Raw genomic sequence first — 5,830 nt, forward strand, 5'->3', positions numbered from 1 at the left:
AAGACCTTATGGTTTTAGTTGCACCCAACAAACACACACACACACACACACACACACACACATACACACACATTTTTCCTTAATACTTCAAAATGCTCTTAGTCTTAGAATTTTCCAAACAGCATAAGAATAAGCAAATAATGTTTGATATGAAGTGAAATTATAGAATTTCATGATCAAACTCCAAGGTATTTCTAATCTATCAATTAAGAATACAAATAACAATTGCTGGAAAGGTTGTGGGGGAAAGGGTGTACAAATACATTGTTGGTGGGACAAAAATTAATGCAAGCACTTTGAAAAGAAAAATGGAGATTCCTCAAAATACTAGAATTGGAACCATCATATGACCCAGCCATCCCACTCTTTGGTATTTATCCAAAAGAACTAAAATCAGTGTACTATAGTAACACATGCATATCAATGTTTATAGGAGCACAATTCAAAATATTCAAGTTATGGAACCAGCCTAATGTACCTGTCAACAGACTAATGGATAAATAAAATGTGTTATATATACGCAACAGAGTTTTTCTCAGTCATAAATAAGAATGGAGGAAATTTAGATTATATAGTGGGAAAATGAGAGGGAGCGGGTATGAAAAATGGTGGAATGAGACAGACATCATTACACTATGTACATGTATGATTACTCAAATGGTATGAATCTACCTTGTGCACAACATAGAAACAAAAAGATGTGCCCCATTTGTGTACAATGAATCAAAATACAGTCTGTAGGGCTGGAGTTGTAGCTCAGTGGTAGAGTGCTTGCCTAGAATACGCAAGGAACTGGGTTCAATTCTCAGCACCACATATAAATAAATAAAATAAAAATCCATTGACAAAAATATTTTTAAAAAATACAGTCTGTAAAAATTTTTAAAATATTAAAAAAAGAATGAGATTATGTCATTTGCCAGTAAATAAAGGGAACTGAAGAACATCATGTTAAGTGAAATAAACTAGACTCAGAAAGTCAAGAGTTGAATGTTTTCTCTCAACTGCAGAAGCTAGAGAGAAATTTAGAGTTTTAAAAGGGGATCTCCTGAAAATAAAAGGGAAAATGGTGGAGTAGAGGAAGGGGATCAAAAAGGATAGAAAGGGGGAAGAACTGTGGAATGAAACTGATAAAATTATGTTATATGCATGTATGAATATATCACAATGAATTCTACTTTAATGCATAACTTAAATGCACCAGTTTTAAAAACAATAAATAATCCAGTGTGGGGGCATACACCTGTAATCCCAGCTGCTCAGGAGGCTGAGGCAGGAGGATCTTGAGTTCAAAGCCAGCCTCAGCAAAAGCAAGGTGCTAAGCAACTCAGTGAGACTCTGTCTCTAAATAAACTACAAAATAGGGCTGGGTATGTGGCTCTGGTTGAGTGCCCTGAGTTCAATCTCTGGTACACCCCCCAAAAAAGCCCCAATAAATAAATGGAAGTCAGGGGGTATCAGGGGGAGGAAAGGGAATCATGGGGAAGGAAAGAGAAAGTACTAGGGATTAAAAGGGAGCAAATCATGTTACATGTATCTATGAGTATGTTGAAATGTGAACCCCACTACTATGTATAAGTATAATGCACTGATAAAAACATAAAAAGAATGCAGTCATAATTTTATCCACACCCAGCAACACGGTTTGTGCTCTTAGGAATCCACAATTACATTACATTTGTCCCACAGGTAATAATAATAGACTATGAAGAGAAAAACTTGAAATCTTGTTCTCAAGAGCAGTTTTGAGGGTTTAATTATCTAGATAAGTTCCTCAAATATTTACCCCAGTGTGGTAAAGTCATCTGAACTTAAAATACTAGTGTAAAGCAGAAAATTAGCTATTTGGCTTTCATAAAGGTATACAGACATCACTTTGGCTGTAGCAGTTAAATATAATTTGGAGTGAAAAGCATTCTAAATCCAGTTTCACTCCACCAAAAATTACCCTCCTATCCAGATCTTTGACCTTAACACAGTCACCACTAAAAGAAGCAGGGCTCCTGGTTAACATTAGGCTAGAACAGGGTGGACACAAGATGAGCATGGAACATCCAGTTGTTCCAAAGGGAAGCAAGTGCTCAAAAAAATGAGGGGAATGTATCACAAGGATACAGGAGGAAGCCAAAAGGTGTTCCTGTGGGCCTAATCTGGGAGAAATGGAATATGAAAGTAACTGGCAATAGTAATCAATTAAAGACAGCTGAAAAGTAGAGTTACCCAATAATCAATAATCAATCGATATCAAATTAGTGCAGAAAGAAGAGAGATCTTGCTTATTACTCAGCATTACTCAGAATGTTGAGTATCCATTGGTTAGGGTGGAAGGCATCCTAGAAGGAGGAAGTCATCATTTTTCAATACCTCGAGTTCAGGCATGAGTCTCCAGTAGATGTCAAGTTAGGGGGAGACTTCACAAGCAGCATATGTGCATGGTCTCCAGAGATAACTTAATAGTTGCAAAGGGGAAATAAATATACTCATATATATACATACATATATGTATACACTGTATATGTATATATACTGTATATGTACTATATGTGTACATATATGTGTATACATACATATATACACACACACACACACATAAAAACCAGAGAACACCTTGATCAGGTGATTAAAATGAACAACATCAAAGGGCAGATGGACATAATGTGATAAACCTCTAGAAAAGGATATGCATCACATCTGGCCTGAATGCATAATCTAATTCTAACCATGGCCAACACAAAGAAACATTTGCTTTTTTAAAATTTTTTAAAAATTTGACTTTTTAAAATGTCAAGGTTATAAAAAAGGGCAAAAATAAGTTATGGGAATCCAGGCTAAAGGATACTTAACAGACATAATAACCTGTTCCTAGACTATATCACATACTGGAGAAGGAACAAAGTCTTGAAGAACATTATTGGGCCAACTGACAAAATAGAAATATGGATAATAGATTAGATTATAACAACATTAAATTTATTAACATTGATAACTGTACTATATTTTAAAAGAATATTCTTATTCTTCAGAAATATACACTGAAGTTTGTAGGGCCAGGATGAATGCAATTTACCCTCAAAAAAGAAAAGGAGGGCTGGGGAGATAGCTCAGTCGGTAGAGTGCTTGCCTTGCAAGCACAAGGCCCTGGGTTCAATCCCCAGCACCGCAAAAAAAAAAAAAAGAAAGAAAAGGAAAAGGAAAAGCAATGTCACAGACACAGCCACACACACACACACACACACACGCACACACACACGCACACACATGCACTCATGCACACATGGGGAGACATGGGGACCAGACCCCTGTCTCTCACCATTATTGAAAAGCAATTCAAACAGATTAAACACTTAAACATAAGACTTGAACTATGAAACCACTAGAAGAAAACATAGGAGAAACAACATAGGATGGGCAAGGATTCCATTGAACAAAATCCCAAAGCACAGGAAACTAAAGTGAATAGACAAATGGTATCATATCAAACTAAAAACTGCAGAGTAAACAATGAACAAGGTGAAGGGACCACCTACAAAACAGGAGAAATATCTGCAAACTCTACATCTGACAAGAGATTCATATCCAGAATGTGTAAGGAGTTCAAACAGTTACAAAAAAAAAAAATGTAAAATCTGGCAACAGGCCTAAATAGGCATTTCTCAAGAGAAGACATAAAAATGACCAACAGATATATGAAAGAATGTTCAACATCACTAATCATTACAGAAGTGCCAACCAAAATCTTAATGAGATAACACTTCATTTCATTATCAAAAAGGTTAATGATAACAAGTGCCAGAGAGGATATAGCGAAAAGGGAACACTTGTCCACTGCTGTTGGGAATACAAATCCATTATGGAAAACAGTATGGAGGGTCCTCAAAAACTTAAAAACAGATCAATCACATGATCTGGCAATCCTTATACTGGATAGACAACCAAAGGAAATTGAATCAGTATGTCAAAGAGACATCTGCACTCTATGTTCATTGCAGCAATATTCACAACAGCCAAAAGAATGGAAACAACCTAAGTGCCCATCCACTGGTGAATGGATAAACAAAAGATGATAAAGTGAAATACTATTCAACCACAAAAAGGATGAAATTCTGTCGTTTGCAACAACATGGATGGAAGTAAAGATCATAAGTAAAAGTAAGGAATAAAAAACTATTTCCTCTTTGTAAAAGCATTTAGAACATTACCTGTCACATTGTAAGCCCTTGCTAATTGAATGCTATTATTCTTATCATATCATGCAATTGTTTTTACTATACCCACTGATCAAAGATAAAGCCTAGGCACAAAAAGATAAGTACCATGTGTTCTCACTCAAGTAGAATATTAAAAAGTTGACCTCATAGAAGGTGAGAGTAGAACGGTGGTTACCAGAGTCTGGGGAGAGTAGGTGGGAGGGAGGGATGGGGAAAAGTGGATCAACATTTACCAAGTTACTATTAGATAAGAGTAAGAAGTTCTGGTGTGCTATACTGAAGAGCAGGATGATAGATATGAAGAATACACTGCATATTTCAGAAACCTACAGGAAAGACTTTTGAATGTTTTCACCATGAAGAAATAATGAGTTTCTGCCCATGGACACCGCCGAAAAAGCATCATTAAAGTCTCTGTTCTTACTACCGTCATGTCTAAATCAGAGTCCCCTAAAGAGCCCGAACAGTTGCAGAAGCTCTTCATCGGAGGGCTGAGCTTTGAAACAACTGATGAGAGTCTGAGAAGCCATTTTGAGCAATGGGGACACTCACGGACTGTGTGGTAATGAGAGACCCAAACACCAAGTGCTCCAGGGGCTTTGGGTTTGTCACTTATGCCACTGTGGAGGAAGTAGATGCAGCCATGAATGCAAGACCTCACAAGATGAATGGAAGAGTTGTAGAACCAAAGAGAGCTGTCTCAAGAGAAGATTCTCAAAGACCAGGGGCCCACTTAACTGTGAAAAAGATCTTTGTTGGTGGCATTAAAGGAGACACTGAAGAACATCATCTACAAGATTATTTTGAACAGTATGGGAAAATTGAAGTTATTGGAATCATGACTGACAGAGGTAGTGGAAAGATGAGGGGCTTTGCTTTCGTAACTTTTGACGACCATGACTCTGTGGATAAGATTGTCATTCAGAAATACCATCCTGTGAATGGCTACAACTGTGAAGTGAAGAAAGCCCTGTCAAAGCAAGAGGTGGCTAGTGCTTCATCTAGTCAAAGAGATCGAGGTGGTTCTGAAAACTTTGGTGGTGGTCACGGAGGTGGTTTTGGTGGAAATGACAATTTTGGTCATGGAGGGAACTTCAATGGTCATGGTGGCTTTGGTGGCAGCCGTGGTGGAGGTGGATATGGTGGCAGCGGGGATGGCTACAATGGATTTGGTAATGATGGAAGCAATTTTGGAGGTGGTGGAAGCTACAATGATTTTGGCAATTACAACAATCAAATTTTGGACCCATGAAGGGTGGAAACTTTGGAGGCAGAAGCTCTGGACCTCACAGTGGTGGAGGCCAATACTTTGCCAAACCACGAAACCAAGGTGTATGGCGGTTCCAGCAGCAGCAGTAGCTATGGCAGTGGCAGAAGGTTTTAATATTGCCAGGAAACAAAGCTTAGCAGGAGAGGAGAGCCAGAGAAGTGACAGGGACACTGCAGGTTACAACAGATTTGTGAACTCAGCCAAGCACAGTAGTGGCAGGGCCTAACTGCTACAAAGAAGGCATGGTTTAGACAATACTCTTGTGTATGGGCAAAAAAACTCGAGGACTGTATTTGTTACCAATTGTATAACAGGTTATTTTAGTTTCTGTTCTATGGAAAGTGTAAAGCAT

General features: G+C 37.9%; 1 pseudogene; it reads left to right on the top strand.

The window, feature by feature from the left end:
* The first annotated feature begins 4,639 nt into the window (after positions 1-4,639).
* LOC124983631 (heterogeneous nuclear ribonucleoprotein A1-like) lies at positions 4,640-5,592 on the top strand (annotated as a pseudogene).
* The last annotated feature ends 238 nt before the right edge of the window (positions 5,593-5,830 follow it).

The sequence above is a fragment of the Sciurus carolinensis genome, chromosome 4 (assembly GCF_902686445.1).
Source record: "Sciurus carolinensis chromosome 4, mSciCar1.2, whole genome shotgun sequence".
Classification (NCBI taxonomy): Eukaryota; Metazoa; Chordata; class Mammalia; order Rodentia; family Sciuridae; genus Sciurus; species Sciurus carolinensis.